We start from the raw sequence: 16654 nt of genomic DNA on the forward strand, positions 1-16654 counted from the left end.
TGTTTGCCGGCGGGGGACGTGCGGCGATTAACCTGTGCGGTAGTGAAAAGGAGTTAAAAAGAAGGAAGTGTGCGGATGCGGAAAGAATGGAATAATTGTGGTAGGCTGCCGGCTGAGTAGTTTGGTGAATGTTTGGTGTGGGTCTGGCGCTGCCGATTGGATGGTGGGGCTGCAGTGTGAGTCAGATAAAAAAAAAAAAACCAGGAGTAGGATCCAATGGGACTAACTGGCATGTATAGACGCGTGTAATGCAAAAGGGCTGTTTTTGGTAGCATCTCTCGCTTACGGCCATACCACCCTGAACACGCCCGATCTCGTCTGATCTCGGAAGCTAAGCAGGGTAGGGTCTGGTTAGTACTTAGATGGTAGACCTCCTGGGAATACCAGGTGCTGTAAGCTTTTCTCACTTTTACTTTAAACGGGGGGCGCTCCACTTCACGATTAATTTAAATCTATCACTCCCCTTCCATTTTACTATTATATATATATATATATATATTTTTTTCTCTCATTCATAAAGGCAGCTTTTAGAATCCGTTTTACTCTAAATACTTCCTGGTAATTCTAGGTGCTGTAAGCTGTTCGTGCCTTTATTCCACCAGGGCGCGATCTTCTCACAAACTTGAAGACTGTCACTCCCCATTCACGTTTTACAACTTATTGTTAATGATAAAGAGACAGCTTTTTACACACAGTTTTAAACAAAGTACTGATATTATTCCTCTTCAACTGACCGCTTTGTTTTCTATGCAAAAACCACTTCGCCACAGAAGACTCGATATTATTGGCATAGCAAGTTCTGCTCTTCTCCTTTCAAAACTTGCTAAAAGCTGTATTTAAAAGAACAGATTGGCCGGGGTAATTCACACCCTTCAATGCCAGCTTAATGTTTAGGTTAGTGGGAATCACAGAGGAATTAGGGATGGAAACTTCTTTGCTGGTGGTAGAAGCGGTCTGGTGAATTTTTAGAGAGAAGAGGCCGTTGATGTTTGAATGTAGAAAATTGTTCTGGCTGCAGCCTGCAGTATGGACTTGTTGATGTGTGTAGCTCCCAGTGTTCTGACAGTGCGACGTTTTGGGGAAGCATGTGATTCAGCAGCTACCAGTGGGCTTCGTGCGGCGGAGATTTTGTGGCTGTTAGCGGAGTTGATAACAGAGGGTCGTTAAGAGAAGCCTGCATGCAGTAGGCAAAGGAGTAATGTTTGCCGGCGGGGGACGTGCGGCGATTAACCTGTGCGGTAGTGAAAATGAGTTAAAAAGAAGGAAGTGTGCGGAGGCGGAAAGAATGGAATAATTGTGGTAGGCTGCCGGCTGAGTAGTTTGGTGAATGTTGGGTGTGGGTCCGGCGCTGCCGATTGGATGGTGGGGCTTCAGTGTGAGTCAGATAAAAAAAAAAAAAAAGAACATTAGTAGTATCCAATGGGATCAACTGGCATGTATAGAGGCGTGTAATGCAAAAGGGCTGTTTTTGGTAGTTTCTCTCGCTTACGGCCATACCACCCTGAACACGCCCGATCTCGTCTGATCTCGGAAGCTAAGCAGGGTAGGGTCTGGTTAGTACTTGGATGGGAGACCACCTGGGAATACCAGGTGCTGTAAGCTTTTCTCACTTTTACTTTATACAGGGGGCGCTCCACTTCACGATTAATTTAAATCTATCACTCCCCTTCCATTTTACTATTTTATATATATATATATATATTTTTTATTTCTCTCTTTCATAAAGCCAGCTTTTAGAAACCGTTTTACTCTAAATACTTCCTGGTAATTCTAGGTGCTGTAAGCTGTTCGTGCCTTTATTCCACCAGGGCGCGATCTTCTCACAAACTTGAAGACTGTCACTCCCCATTCACGTTTTACAACTTATTGTTAATGATAAAGAGACAGCTTTTTACACACAGTTTTAAACAAAGTACTGATATTATTCCTCTTCAACTGACCGCTTTGTTTTCTATGCAAAAACCACTTCGCCACAGAAGACTCGATATTATTGGCATAGCAAGTTCTGCTCTTCTCCTTTCAAAACTTGCTAAAAGCTGTATTTAAAAGAACAGATTGGCCGGGGTAATTCACACCCTTCAATGCCAGCTTAATGTTTAGGTTAGTGGGAATCACAGAGGAATTAGGGATGGAAACTTCTTTGCTGGTGGTAGAAGCGGTCTGGTGAATTTTTAGAGAGAAGAGGCCGTCGATGTTTGAATGTAGAAAATTGTTCTGGCTGCAGCCTGCAGTATGGACTTGTTGGTGTGTGTAGCTCCCAGTGTTCTGACAGCGCGACGTTTTGGGGAAGCATGTGATTCAGCAGCTACCAGTGGGCTTCGTGCGGCGGAGATTTTGTGGCTGTTAGCGGAGTTGATAACAGAGGGTCGTTAAGAGAAGCCTGCATGCAGTAGGCAAAGGAGTAATGTTTGCCGGCGGGGGACGTGCGGCGATTAACCTGTGCGGTAGTGAAAAGGAGTTAAAAAGAAGGAAGTGTGCGGATGCGGAAAGAATGGAATAATTGTGGTAGGCTGCCGGCTGAGTAGTTTGGTGAATGTTTGGTGTGGGTCCGGCGCTGCCGATTGGATGGTGGTGCTGCAGTATGAGTCAGATAAAAAAAAAAAAAAACAGGAGTAGGATCCAATGGGACTAACTGGCATGTATAGACGCGTGTAATGCAAAAGGGCTGTTTTTGGTCACGTCTCTCGCTTACGGCCATACCACCCTGAACACGCCCGATCTCATCTGATCTCGGAAGCCAAGCAGGGTAGGGTCTGGTCAGTACTTGGATGGGAGACCTCCTGGGAATACCAGGTGCTGTAAGCTTTTCTCACTTTTACTTTATACAGGGGGCGCTCCACTTCACGATTAATTTAAATCTATCACTCCCCTTCCATTTTACTATTTTATATATATATATATATTTTTCTTTTTCTCTCATTCATAAAGGCAGCTTTTACACACCGTTTTACTCTAAATACTTCCTGGTAATTCTAGGTGCTGTAAGCTGTTCGTGCCTTTATTCCACCAGGGCGCGATCTTCTCACAAACTTGAAGACTGTCACTCCCCATTCACGTTTTACAACTTATTGTTAATGATAAAGAGACAGCTTTTTACACACAGTTTTAAACAAAGTACTGATATTATTCCTCTTCAACTGACCGCTTTGTTTTCTATGCAAAAACCACTTCGCCACAGAAGACTCGATATTATTGGCATAGCAAGTTCTGCTCTTCTCCTTTCAAAACTTGCTAAAAGCTGTATTTAAAAGAACAGATTGGCCGGGGTAATTCACACCCTTCAATGCCAGCTTAATGTTTAGGTTAGTGGGAATCACAGAGGAATTAGGGATGGAAACTTCTTTGCTGGTGGTAGAAGCGGTCTGGTGAATTTTTAGAGAGAAGAGGCCGTCGATGTTTGAATGTAGAAAATTGTTCTGGCTGCAGCCTGCAGTATGGACTTGTTGGTGTGTGTAGCTCCCAGTGTTCTGACAGCGCGACGTTTTGGGGAAGCATGTGATTCAGCAGCTACCAGTGGGCTTCGTGCGGCGGAGATTTTGTGGCTGTTAGCGGAGTTGATAACAGAGGGTCGTTAAGAGAAGCCTGCATGCAGTAGGCAAAGGAGTAATGTTTGCCGGCGGGGGACGTGCGGCGATTAACCTGTGCGGTAGTGAAAAGGAGTTAAAAAGAAGGAAGTGTGCGGATGCGGAAAGAATGGAATAATTGTGGTAGGCTGCCGGCTGAGTTGTTTGGTGAATGTTTGGTGTGGGTCCGGCGCTGCCGATTGGATGGTGGTGCTGCAGTGTCAGTCAGATAAAAAAAAAAAAAAAAAACCAGGAGTAGGATCCAATGGGACTAACTGGCATGTATAGAGGCGTGTAATGCAAAAGGGCTGTTTTTGTTCGCGGTTCTTGCTTACGGCCATACCACCCTGAACACGCATGATCTTGGAAGCTAAGCAGAGTATGGTCTGGTTAGTACTTGGAAGGGAAACCACCTGGGAATACCAGGTGCTGTAAGCTTTTCTCACTTTTACTTTATACAGGGGGCGCTCCACTTCACGATTAATTTAAATCTATCACTCCCCTTCCATTTTACTATTTTATATATATATATATATTTTCTCTCTTTCATAAAGGCAGCTTTTAGAAACAGTTTTACTCTAAATACTGCCTGGTAATTCTAGGTGCTGTAAGCTGTTCGTGCCTTTATTCCACCAGGGCGCGATCTTCTCACAAACTTGAAGACTGTCACTCCCCATTCACGTTTTACAACTTATTGTTAATAATAAAGAGACAGCTTTTTACACACAGTTTTAAACAAAGTACTGATATAATTCCTCTTCAACTCACCACTTTGTTTTCTATGCAAAAACCACTTCACCACAGAAGACTCGATATTATTGGCATAGCAAGGTCTGCTCTTCTCCTCCTTTCAAAACTCGCTAAAAGCTGTATTTAAAAGAGCAGGTTGGCCGGGGTAATTCACACCCTTCAATGCCAACTTAATGTTTAGGTTAGTGGGAATCACAGAGGAATTAGGGATGGAAACTTCTTTGCTGGTGGTAGAAGCGGTCTGGTGAATTTTTAGAGAGAAGAGGCCGTCGATGTTTGAATGTAGAAAATTGATCTGGCTGCAGCCTGCAGTATGGACTTGTTGGTGTGTGTAGCTCCCAGTGTTCTGACAGCGCGACGTTTTGGGGAAGCATGTGATTCAGCAGCTACCAGTGGGCTTCGTGCGGCGGAGATTTTGTGGCTGTTAGCTGAGTTGATAGCAGAGGGTCGTTAAGAGAAGCCTGCATACGGTAGGCAAAGGAGTAATGTTTGCCGGCGGGGGACATGCGGCGATTAACCTGTGAGGTAGTGAAAAGGACTTAAAGAGAAGGAAGTGTGCGGATGCGGAAAGAATGGAATAATTGTGGTAGGCTGCCGGCTGAGTAGTTTGGTGAATGTTTGGTGTGGGTCCGGCGCTGCCGATTGGATGGTGGGGCTGCAGTGTGAGTCAGATAAAAAAAAAAAAAAAAACCAGGAGTAGGATCCAATGGGACTAACTGGCATGTATAGAGGCGTGTAATGCAAAAGGGCTGTTTTTGGTAGCATCTCTCGCTTACGGCCATACCACCCTGAACACGCCCGATCTCGTCTGATCTCGGAAGCCAAGCAGGGTAGGGTCTGGTTAGTACTTGGATGGGAGACCTCCTGGGAATACCAGGTGCTGTAAGCCTTTCTCACTTTTACTTTATACAGGGGGCGCACCACTTCACGATTAATTTAAATCTATCACTCCCCTTCCATTTTACTATTTTATATATATATTTTTTTTTTTCTCTCATTCATAAAGGCAGCTTTTAGAAACCGTTTTACTCTAAATACTTCCTGGTAATTCTAGGTGCTGTAAGCTGTTCGTGCCTTTATTCCACCAGGGCGCGATCTTCTCACAAACTTGAAGATGGTCACTCCCCATTCACGTTTTACAACTTATTGTTGATGATAAAGAGACAGCTTTTTACACACAGTTTTAAACAAAGTACTGATATTATTCCTCTTCAACTCACCGCTTTGTTTTCTATGCAAAAACCACTTCGCCACAGAAGACTCGATATTATTGGCATAGCAAGTTCTGCTCTTCTCCTTTCAAAACTTGCTAAAAGCTGTATTTAAAAGAACAGATTGGCGGGGGTAATTCACACCCTTCAATGCCAGCTTAATATTTAGGTTAGTGGGAATCACAGAGGAATTAGGGATGGAAACTTCTTTGATGGTGGTAGAAGCGGTCTGGTGAATTTTTAGAGAGAAGAGGCCGTCGATGTTTGAATGTAGAAAATTGTTCTGGCTGCAGCCTGCAGTATGGACTTGTTGGTGTGTGTAGCTCCCAGTGTTCTGACAGCGCGACGTTTTGGGGAAGCATGTGATTCAGCAGCTACCAGTGGGCTTCGTGCGGCGGAGATTTTGTGGCTGTTAGCGGAGTTGATAACAGAGGGTCGTTAAGAGAAGCCTACATGCAGTAGGCAAAGGAGTAATGTTTGCCGGCGGGGGACGTGCGGCGATTAATCTGTGCGGTAGTGAAAAGGAGTTAAAAAGAAGGAAGTGTGCGGATGCGGAAAGAATGGAATAATTGTGGTAGGCTGCCGGCTGAGTAGTTTGGTGAATGTTTGGTGTGGGTCCGGCGCTGCCGATTGGATGGTGGGGCTGCAGTGTGAGTCAGATAAAAAAAAAAAAAACCAGGAGTAGGATCCAATGGGACTAACTGGCATGTATAGAGGCGTGTAATGCAAAAGGGCTGTTTTTGGTAGTTTTTCTCGCTCACGGCCATACCACCCTGAACACGCCCGATCTCGTCTGATCTTGGAAGCTAAGCAGGGTAGGGTCTGGTTAGTACTTGGATGGGAAACCACCTGGGAATACCAGGTGCTGTAAGCTTTTCTCACTTTTACTTTATACAGGGGGCGCTCCACTTCACGATTAATTTAAATCTATCACTCCCCTTCCATTTTACTATTTTATATATATATATATTTTTTTGTCTCATTCATAAAGGCAGCTTTTAGAAACCGTTTTACTCTAAATACTTCCTGGTAATTCTAGGTGCTGTAAGCTGTTCGTGCCTTTATTCCACCAGGGCGCGATCTTCTCACCAACTTGAAGACTGTCACTCCCCATTCACGTTTTACAACTTATTGTTAATGATAAAGAGACAGCTTTTTACACACAGTTTTAAACAAAGTACTGATATTATTCCTCTTCAACTGACCGCTTTGTTTTCTATGCAAAAACCACTTCGCCACAGAAGACTCGATATTATTGGCATAGCAAGTTCTGCTCTTCTCCTTTCAAAACTTGCTAAAAGCTGTATTTAAAAGAACAGATTGGCCGGGGTAATTCACACCCTTCAATGCCAGCTTAATGTTTAGGTTAGTGGGAATCACAGAGGAATTAGGGATGGAAACTTCTTTGCTGGTGGTAGAAGCGGTCTGGTGAATTTTTAGAGAGAAGAGGCCGTCGATGTTTGAATGTAGAAAATTGTTCTGGCTGCAGCCTGCAGTATGGACTTGTTGGTGTGTGTAGCTCCCAGTGTTCTGACAGCGTGACGTTTTGGGGAAGCATGTGATTCAGCAGCTACCAGTGGGCTTCGTGCAGCGGAGATTTTGTGGCTGTTAGTGGAGTTGATAGCAGAGGGTCGTTAAGAGAAGCATGCATTCGGTAGGCAAAGGAGTAATGTTTGCCGGAGGGGGACATGCGGCGATTAACCTGTGCGGTAGTGAAAAGGACTTAAAGAGAAGGAAGTGTGTGGATGCGGAAAGAATGGAATAATTGTGGTAGGCTGCCAGCTGAGTAGTTTGGTGAATGTTTGGTGTGGGTCCAGCACTGCCGATTGGATGGTGGGGCTGCAGTGTGAGTCAGATAAAAAAAAAAAAAAAACCAGGAGTAGGATACAATGGGACTAACTGGCATGTATAGAGGCGTGTAACACAAAAGGGCTGTTTTTGTTAGCAGCTCTTGCTTACGGCCATACCACCCTAAACACGCCCGATCTCGTCTGATCTCGGAAGCTAAGCAAGGTAGGGTCTGGTTAGTACTTGGATGGGAGGCCACCTGGGAATACCAGGTGCTGTAAGCTTTTCTCACTTTTACTTTATACAGGGGGCGCTCCACTTCACGATTAATTTAAATCTATCACTCCCCTTCCATTTTACTATTTTATATATTTCTTTTTTCTCTCATTCATAAAGGCAGCTTTTACACACCGTTTTACTCTAAATACTGCCTGGTAATTCTAGCTGCTGTAAGCTGTTCGTGCCTTTATTCCACCAGGGCGCGATCTTCTCACAAACTTGAAGACTGTCACTCCCCATTCAAGTTTTACAACTTATTGTTAATAACAAAGAGACAGCTTTTTACACACAGTTTTAAACAAAGTACTGATATAATTCCTCTTCAACTCATCGCTTTGTTTTCTATGCAAAAACCACTTCACCACAGAAGACTCGATATTATTGGCATAGCAAGTTCTGCTCTTCTCCTCCTTTCAAAACTTGCTAAAAGCTGTATTTAAAAGAGCAGGTTGGCCGGGGTAATTCACACCCTTCAATGCCAGATTAATGTTTAGGTTAGTGGGAATCACAGAGGAATTAGGGATGGAAACTTCTTTGCTGGTGGTAGAAGCGGTCTGGTGAATTTTTAGAGAGAAGAGGCCGTCGATGTTTGAATGTAGAAAATTGTTCTGGCTGCAGCCTGCAGTATGGACTTGTTGGTGCGTGTAGCTCCCAGTGTTCTGACAGCGCGACGTTTTGGGGAAGCATGTGATTCAGCAGCTACCAGAGGGCTTCGTGCGGCGGAGATTTTGTGGCTGTTAGCGGAGTTGATAGCAGAGGGTCGTTAAGAGAAGCCTGCATGCGGTAGGCAAAGGAGTAATGTTTGCCGGCGGGGGACGTGCGGCGATTAACCTGTGCAGTAGTGAAAATGACTTAAAGAGAAGGAAGTGTGCGGATGCGGAAAGAATGGAATAATTGTGGTAGGGTGCCGGCTGAGTAGTTTGGTGAATGTTTGGTGTGGGTCCGGCGCTGCCGATTGGATGGTGGTGCTGCAGTGTGAGTCAGATTAAAAAAAAAAAAAACAGGTGTAGGATCCAATGGGACTAACTGGCATGTATAGACGCGTGTAATGCAAAAGAGCTGTTTTTGGTAGTGTCTCTCGCTTACGGCCGTACCACCCTGAACACACCCGATCTCGTCCGATCTCGGAAGCTAAGCAGGGTAAGGTTGGGTTAGTACTTGGAAGGGAGACCACCTGGGAATACCAGGTGCTGTAAGCTTTTCTCACTTTTACTTTATACAGGGGGCGCTCCACTTCACGATTAATTTAAATCTATCACTCCCCTTCCATTTTACTATTTTATATATATATTTTTTTTTTCTCTCTTTCATAAAGGCAGCTTTTAGAAACCGTTTTACTCTAAATACTGCCTGGCAATTCTAGGTGCTGTAAGCTGTTCGTGCCTTTATTCCACCAGGACGCGATCTTCTCACAAACTTGAAGACTGTCACTCCCCATTCATGTTTTACAACTTATTGTTAATGATAAAGAGACAGCTTTTTACACACAGTTTTAAACAAAGTACTGATATAATTCCTCTTCAACTCACCGCTTTGTTTTCTATGCAAAAACCACTTCACCATAGAAGACTCGATATTATTGGCATAGCAAGGTCTGCTCTTCTCCTCCTTTCAAAACTCGCTAAAAGCTGTATTTAAAAGAGCAGGCTGGCCGGGGTAATTCACATCCTTCAATGCCAGATTAATGTTTAGGTTGGTGGGAATCACAGAGGAATTAGGGATGGAAACTTCTTTGCTGGTGGTAGAAACGTTCTGGTGAATTTTTAGAGAGAAGAGGCCGTCGAAGTTTGAATGTAGAAAATTGTTCTGGCTGCAGCCTGCAGTATGGACTTGTTGGCGTGTGTAGCTCCCAGTCTTCTGACAGCGCGACGTTTTGGGGAAGCATGTGATTCAACAGCTACCAGTGGGCTTCGTGCGGCGGAGATTTTGTGGCTGTTAGCGGAGTTGATAACAGAGGGTCGTTAAGAGAAGCCTGCATGCGGTAGGCAAAGGAGTAATGTTTGCTGGCGGGGGACGTGCGGCGATTAACCTGTGCGGTAGTGAAAAGGAGTTAAAGAGAAGGAAGTGTGCGGATGCGGAAAGAATGGAATAATTGTGGTAGGCTGCCGGCTGAGTAGTTTGGTGAATGTTTGGTGTGGGTCCGGCGCTGCCAATTGGATGGTGGGGCTGCAGTGTGAGTCAGATAAAAAAAAAAAAACAGGTGTAGGATCCAATGGGACTAACTGGCATGTATAGACGCGTGTAATGCAAAAGAGCTGTTTTTGGCAGTGTCTCTCGCTTACGGCCGTACCACCCTGAACACACCCGATCTCGTCCGATCTCGGTAAGCTAAGCAGGGTAAGGTCTGGTTAGTACTTGGAAGGAAGACCACCTGGGAATACCAGGTGCCGTAAGCTTTTCTCACTTTTACTTTATACAGGGGGCGCTCCACTTCACGATTAATTTAAATCTATCACTCCCCTTCCATTTTACTATTTTATATATATATATTTTTTTTCTCTCTTTCATAAAGGCAGCTTTTAGAAACCGTTTTACTCTAAATACTGCCTGGCAATTCTAGGTGCTGTAAGCTGTTCGTGCCTTTATTCCACCAGGACGCGATCTTCTCACAAACTTGAAGACTGTCACTCCCCATTCACGTTTTACAACTTATTGTTAATGATAAAGAGACAGCTTTTTACACACAGTTTTAAACAAAGTACTGATATAATTCCTCTTCAACTCACCGCTTTGTTTTCTATGCAAAAACCACTTCACCATAGAAGACTCGATATTATTGGCATAGCAAGGTCTGCTCTTCTCTTCCTTTCAAAACTCGCTAAAAGCTGTATTTAAAAGAGCAGGCTGGCCGGGGTAATTCACATCCTTCAATGCCAGATTAATGTTTAGGTTGGTGGGAATCACAGAGGAATTAGGGATGGAAACTTCTTTGCTGGTGGTAGAAGCGTTCTGGTGAATTTTTAGAGAGAAGAGGCCGTCGATGTTTGAATGTAGAAAATTGTTCTGGCTGCAGCCTGCAGTATGGACTTGTTGGCGTGTGTAGCTCCCAGTGTTCTGACAGCGCGACGTTTTGGGGAAGCATGTGATTCAACAGCTACCAGTGGGCTTCGTGCGGCGGAGATTTTGTGGCTGTTAGCGGAGTTGATAACAGAGGGTCGTTAAGAGAAGCCTGCATGCGGTAGGCAAAGGAGTAATGTTTGCTGGCGGGGGACGTGCGGCGATTAACCTGTGCGGTAGTGAAAAGGAGTTAAAGAGAAGGAAGTGTGCGGATGCGGAAAGAATGGAATAATTGTGGTAGGCTGCCGGCTGAGTAGTTTGGTGAATGTTTGGTGTGGGTCCGGCGCTGCCAATTGGATGGTGGGGCTGCAGTGTGAGTCAGATAAAAAAAAAAACAGGAGTAGGATCCAATGGGACTAACTGGCATGTATGGAGGCGTGTAATGCAAAAGGGCTGTTTTTGTTCGCGGCTCTCGTTTATGGCCATACCACCCTGAACACGCCCGATCTCGTCTGATCTCGGAAGCTAAGTGGGGTAGGGTCTGGTTAGTACTTGGATGGGTGACTGCCTGGGAATACCACGTGCTGTAAGCTTTTCTCACTTTTACTTTATACAGGGGGCACTCCACCTCACGATTAATTTAAATCTATCACTCCCCTTACTATTTTATATATTTCTTTTTTCTCTCATTCATAAAGGCAGCTTTTACACACGTTTTACTCTAAATACTGCCTGGTAATTCTAGGTGCTGTAAGCTGTTCGTGCCTTTATTCCACCAGGGCGCGATCTTCTCACAAACTTGAAGACTGTCACTCCCCATTCACGTTTTACAACTTATTGTTAATGATAAAGAGACAGCTTTTTACACACAGTTTTAAACAAAGTACTGATATTATTCCTCCGCTTTGTTTTCTATGCAAAAACCACTTCGCCACAGAAGACTCGATATTATTGGCATAGCAAGTTCTGCTCTTCTCCTTTCAAAACTTGCTAAAAGCTGTATTTAAAAGAACAGATTGGCCGGGGTAATTCACACCCTTCAATGCCAGCTTAATGTTTAGGTTAGTGGGAATCACAAAGGAATTAGGGATGGAAACTTCTTTGCTGGTGGTAGAAGCGGTCTGGTGAATTTTTAGAGAGAAGAGGCCGTCGATGTTTGAATGTAGAAAATTGTTCTGGCTGCAGCCTGCATTATGGACTTGTTGGTGTGTGTAGCTCCCAGTGTTCTGACAGCGTGACGTTTTGGGGAAGCATGTGATTCAGCAGCTACCAGTGGGCTTCGTGCGGCGGAGATTTTGTGGCTGTTAGCGGAGTTAATAACAGAGGGTCGTTAAGAGAAGCCTGCATGCAGTAGGCAAAGGAGTAATGTTTGCCGGCGGGGGACGTGCGGCGATTAACCTGTGCGGTAGTGAAAAGGAGTTAAAAAGAAGGAAGTGTGCGGATGCGGAAAGAATGGAATAATTGTGGTAGGCTGCCGGCTGAGTAGTTTGGTGAATGTTTGGTGTGGGTCCGGCGCTGCCGATTGGATGGTGGTGCTGCAGTGTGAGTCAGATAAAAAAAAAAAAAAAAACAGGAGTAGAATCCAATGGGACTAACTGGCATGTATAGACGCGTGTAATGCAAAAGGGCTGTTTTTGGTAGCGTCTCACGCTTATGGCCATACCACCTTGAACACGCCTGATCTTGGAAGCTAAGCAGGGTAGGGTCTGGTTAGTACTTGGATGGGAGACTTCCGGGGAATACCAGGTGCTGTAAGCTTTTCTCACTTTTACTTTATACAGGGGGCGCTCCACTTCACGATGAATTTAAATCTATCACTCCCCTTCCATTTTACTATTTTATATATATATATTTTTTTTTTTCTCTCATTCATAAAGGCAGCTTTTAGAAACCGTTTTACTCTAAATACTTCCTGGTAATTCTAGGTGCTGTAAGCTGTTCGTGCCTTTATTCCACCAGGGCGCGATCTTCTCACAAACTTGAAGACTGTCACTCCCCATTCACGTTTTACAACTTATTGTTAATGATAAAGAGACAGCTTTTTACACACAGTTTTAAACAAAGTACTGATATTATTCCTCTTCAACTGACCGCTTTGTTTTCTATGCAAAAACCACTTCGCCACAGAAGACTCGATATTATTGGCATAGCAAGTTCTGCTCTTCTCCTTTCAAAACTTACTAAAAGCTGTATTTAAAAGAACAGATTGGCCGGGGTAATTCACACCCTTCAATGCCAGCTTAATGTTTAGGTTAGTGGGAATCACAGAGGAATTAGGGATGGAAACTTCTTTGCTGGTGGTAGAAGCGGTCTGGTGAATTTTTAGAGAGAAGAGGCCGTCGATGTTTGAATGTAGAAAATTGTTCTGGCTGTAGCCTGCAGTATGGACTTGTTGGTGTGTGTAGCTCCCAGTGTTCTGACAGCGCGACGTTTTGGGGAAGCATGTGATTCAGCAGCTACCAGTGGGCTTCGTGCGGCGGAGATTTTGTGGCTGTTAGCGGAGTTGATAACAGAGGGTCGTTAAGAGAAGCCTGCATGCAGTAGGCAAAGGAGTAATGTTTGCCGGCGGGGGACGTGCGGCGATTAACTTGTGCGGTAGTGAAAAGGAGTTAAAAAGAAGGAAGTGTGCGGATGCGGAAAGAATGGAATAATTGTGGTAGGCTGCCGGCTGAGTAGTTTGGTGAATGTTTGGTGTGGGTCCGGCGTTGCCGATTGGATGGTGGGGCTGCAGTGTGAGTCAGACAAAAAAAAAAAAAAAACATTAGTAGGATCCAATGGGACCAACTGGCATGTATAGAGGCGTGTAATGCAAAAGGGCTGTTTTTGGTAGCATCTCTCGCTTATGGCCATGCCCGCCTGAACACGCCTGATCTCATCTGATCTCGGAAGCCAATCAGGGTAGGGTCTGGTTAGTACTTGGATGGGAGACCTCCTGGGAATACCAGGTGCTGTAAGCTTTTCTCACTTTTACTTTATACAGGGGGCGCTCCACTTCACGATTAATTTAAATCTATCACTCCCCTTCCATTTTACTATTTTATATATATATTTTTTTTCTCTCTTTCATAAAGCCAGCTTATAGAAACCGTTTTACTCTAAATACTTCCTGGTAATTCTAGGTGCTGTAAGCTGTTCGTGGCTTTATTCCACCAGGGCGCGATCTTCTCACAAACTTGAAGACTGTCACTCCCCATTCACGTTTTACAACTTATTGTTAATGATAAAGAGACAGCTTTTTACACACAGTTTTAAACAAAGTACTGATATTATTCCTCTTCAACTGACCGCTTTGTTTTCTATGCAAAAACCACTTCGCCACAGAAGACTCGATATTATTGGCATAGCAAGTTCTGCTCTTCTCCTTTCAAAACTTACTAAAAGCTGTATTTAAAAGAACAGATTGGCCGGGGTAATTCACACCCTTCAATGCCAGCTTAATGTTTAGGTTAGTGGGAATCACAGAGGAATTAGGGATGGAAACTTCTTTGCTGGTGGTAGAAGTGGTCTGGTGAATTTTTAGAGAGAAGAGGCCGTCGATGTTTGAATGTAGAAAATTGTTCTGGCTGCAGCCTGCAGTATGGACTTGTTGGTGTGTGTAGCTCCCAGTGTTCTGACAGCACGACGTTTTGGGGAAGCATGTGATTCAGCAGCTACCAGTGGGCTTCGTGCGGCAGAGATTTTGTGGCTGTTAGCGGAGTTGATTACAGAGGGTCGTTAAGAGAAGCCTGCATGCGGTAGGCAAAGGAGTAATGTTTGCCGGCGGGGGACGTGCGGCGATTAACCTGTGCGGTAGTGAAAAGGAGTTAAAGAGAAGGAAGTGTGCGGATGCGGAAAGAATGGAATAATTGTGGTAGGCTGCCGGCTGAGTAGTTTGGTGAATGTTTGGTGTGGTTCCGGCACTGCCGATTGGATGGTGGTGCTGCAGTGTGAGTCAGATAAAAAAAAAAAAAAAAACAGGAGTAGGATCCAATGGGACTAACTGGCATGTATAGACGCGTGTAATGCAAAAGGACTATTTTTGGTAGCATCACTCGCTTACGGCCATACCACCCTGAACGCGCCCGATCTGGTCTGATCTCGGAAGCTAAGCAGGCTAGGGTCTGGTTAGTACTTGGATGGAAGACCACCTGGGAATACCAGGTGCTGTAAGCTTTTCTCACTTTTACTTTATACAGGGGGCGCTCCACTTCACGATTAATTTAAATCTATCACTCCCCTTCCATTTTACTATTTTATATATATATATTTTTTTTTCTCTCATTCATAAAGGCAGCTTTTAGAAACCGTTTTACTCTAAATACTTCCTGGTAATTCTAGGTGCTGTAAGCTGTTCGTGCCTTTATTCCACCAGGGCGCGATCTTCTCACAAACTTGAAGACTGTCACTCCCCATTCACGTTTTACAACTTATTGTTAATGATAAAGAGACAGCTTTTTACACACAGTTTTAAACAAAGTACTGATATTATTCCTCTTCAACTGACCGCTTTGTTTTCTATGCAAAAACCACTTCGCCACAGAAGACTCGATATTATTGGCATAGCAAGCTCTGCTCTTCTCCTTTCAAAACTTGCTAAAAGCTGTATTTAAAAGAACAGATTGGCCGGGTAATTCACACCCTTCAATGCCAGCTTAATGTTTAGGTTAGTGGGAATCACAGAGGAATTAGGGATGGAAACTTCTTTGCTGGTGGTAGAAGCGGTCTGGTGAATTTTTAGAGAGAAGAGGCCGTCGATGTTTGAATGTAGAAAATTGTTCTGGCTGCAGCCTGCAGTATGGACTTGTTGGTGTGTGTAGCTCCCAGTGTTCTGACAGCGCGACGTTTTGGGGAAGCATGTGATTCAGCAGCTACCAGTGGGCTTCGTGCGGCGGAGATTTTGTGGCTGTTAGCGGAGTTGATAACAGAGGGTCGTTAAGAGAAGCCTGCATGCAGTAGGCAAAGGAGTAATGTTTGCCGGCGGGGGACGTGCGGCGATTAACCTGTGCGGTAGTGAAAAGGAGTTAAAAAGAAGGAAGTGTGCGGATGCGGAAAGAATGGAATAATTGTGGTAGGCTGCCGGCTGAGTAGTTTGGTGAATGTTTGGTGTGGGTCCGGCGCTGCCGATTGGATGGTGGGGCTGCAGTGTGAGTCAGATAAAAAAAAAAAAAAAAACCAGGAGTAGGATCCAATGGGACTAACTGGCATGTATAGACGCGTGTAATGCAAAAGGGCTGTTTTTGGTAGCATCTCTCGCTTACGGCCATACCACCCTGAACACGCCCGATCTCGTCTGATCTCGGAAGCTAAGCAGGGTAGGGTCTGGTTAGTACTTGGATGGGAGACCACCTGGGAATACCTGGTGCTGTAAACTTTTCTCACTTTTACTTTATACAGGGGGCGCTCCACTTCACGATTAATTTAAATCTATCACTCCCCTTCCATTTTACTATTTTATATATATATATATATATATATATTTTTCTCTCATTCATAAAGGCAGCTTTTAGAAACCGTTTTACTCTAAATACTTCCTGGTAATTCTAGGTGCTGTAAGCTGTTCGTGCCTTTATTCCACCAGGGCGCGATCTTCTCACAAACTTGAAGACTGTCACTCCCCATTCACATTTTACAACTTATTGTTAATGATAAAGAGACAGCTTTTTACACACAGTTTTAAACAAAGTACTGATATTATTCCTCTTCAACTGACCGCTTTGTTTTCTATGCAAAAACCACTTCGCCACAGAAGACTCGATATTATTGGCATAGCAAGTTCTGCTCTTCTCCTTTCAAAACTTGCTAAAAGCTGTATTTAAAAGAACAGGTTGGCCGGGGTAATTCACACCCTTCAATGCCAGCTTAATGTTTAGGTTAGTGGGAATCACAGAGGAATTAGGGATGGAAACTTCTTTGCTGGTGGTAGAAGCGGTCTGGTGAATTTTTAGAGAGAAGAGGCCGTCGATGTTTGAATGTAGAAAATTGTTCTGGCTGCAGCCTGCAGTATGGACTTGTTGGTGTGTGTAGCTCCCAGTGTTCTGACAGCGCGACGTTTTGGGGAAGCATGTGATTCAGCAGCTACCAGTGGGC

The 16654-nt window shown here is 44.3% G+C and overlaps 12 non-coding genes and 2 pseudogenes across 12 annotated transcripts; all 14 read left to right on the forward strand.

Annotated features, from left to right (window-relative positions):
- The first annotated feature begins 280 nt into the window (after positions 1–280).
- On the forward strand, positions 281–399 carry LOC125733633 (5S ribosomal RNA). The gene has a single exon (XR_007392972.1). It is a non-coding gene; the product is annotated as a 5S ribosomal RNA (ribosomal RNA).
- Positions 400–1483: 1084 nt separating this feature from the next.
- On the forward strand, positions 1484–1602 carry LOC125737192 (5S ribosomal RNA). The gene has a single exon (XR_007396458.1). It is a non-coding gene; the product is annotated as a 5S ribosomal RNA (ribosomal RNA).
- A 1084-nt stretch (positions 1603–2686) lies between these two features.
- LOC125733300 (5S ribosomal RNA) lies at positions 2687–2805 on the forward strand. The gene has a single exon (XR_007392649.1). It is a non-coding gene; the product is annotated as a 5S ribosomal RNA (ribosomal RNA).
- Positions 2806–3892: 1087 nt separating this feature from the next.
- Positions 3893–4001, forward strand: LOC125732331 (5S ribosomal RNA; annotated as a pseudogene).
- Positions 4002–5083: 1082 nt separating this feature from the next.
- LOC125732424 (5S ribosomal RNA) lies at positions 5084–5202 on the forward strand. Its single transcript, XR_007391804.1, has one exon. It is a non-coding gene; the product is annotated as a 5S ribosomal RNA (ribosomal RNA).
- Positions 5203–6279: 1077 nt separating this feature from the next.
- Positions 6280–6398, forward strand: LOC125735959 (5S ribosomal RNA). The gene has a single exon (XR_007395244.1). It is a non-coding gene; the product is annotated as a 5S ribosomal RNA (ribosomal RNA).
- A 1079-nt stretch (positions 6399–7477) lies between these two features.
- Positions 7478–7596, forward strand: LOC125736269 (5S ribosomal RNA). Its single transcript, XR_007395552.1, has one exon. It is a non-coding gene; the product is annotated as a 5S ribosomal RNA (ribosomal RNA).
- A 1075-nt stretch (positions 7597–8671) lies between these two features.
- Positions 8672–8790, forward strand: LOC125736315 (5S ribosomal RNA). The gene has a single exon (XR_007395596.1). It is a non-coding gene; the product is annotated as a 5S ribosomal RNA (ribosomal RNA).
- Positions 8791–9867: 1077 nt separating this feature from the next.
- On the forward strand, positions 9868–9987 carry LOC125731209 (5S ribosomal RNA). The gene has a single exon (XR_007391490.1). It is a non-coding gene; the product is annotated as a 5S ribosomal RNA (ribosomal RNA).
- A 1075-nt stretch (positions 9988–11062) lies between these two features.
- Positions 11063–11181, forward strand: LOC125730970 (5S ribosomal RNA). The gene has a single exon (XR_007391263.1). It is a non-coding gene; the product is annotated as a 5S ribosomal RNA (ribosomal RNA).
- A 1056-nt stretch (positions 11182–12237) lies between these two features.
- LOC125732110 (5S ribosomal RNA) lies at positions 12238–12346 on the forward strand (annotated as a pseudogene).
- A 1080-nt stretch (positions 12347–13426) lies between these two features.
- Positions 13427–13545, forward strand: LOC125731293 (5S ribosomal RNA). The gene has a single exon (XR_007391579.1). It is a non-coding gene; the product is annotated as a 5S ribosomal RNA (ribosomal RNA).
- Positions 13546–14621: 1076 nt separating this feature from the next.
- On the forward strand, positions 14622–14740 carry LOC125736826 (5S ribosomal RNA). Its single transcript, XR_007396094.1, has one exon. It is a non-coding gene; the product is annotated as a 5S ribosomal RNA (ribosomal RNA).
- Positions 14741–15819: 1079 nt separating this feature from the next.
- LOC125733462 (5S ribosomal RNA) lies at positions 15820–15938 on the forward strand. The gene has a single exon (XR_007392807.1). It is a non-coding gene; the product is annotated as a 5S ribosomal RNA (ribosomal RNA).
- The last annotated feature ends 716 nt before the right edge of the window (positions 15939–16654 follow it).

This window comes from Brienomyrus brachyistius, chromosome 2 (genome assembly GCF_023856365.1).
Source record: "Brienomyrus brachyistius isolate T26 chromosome 2, BBRACH_0.4, whole genome shotgun sequence".
NCBI lineage: Eukaryota > Metazoa > Chordata > Actinopteri > Osteoglossiformes > Mormyridae > Brienomyrus > Brienomyrus brachyistius.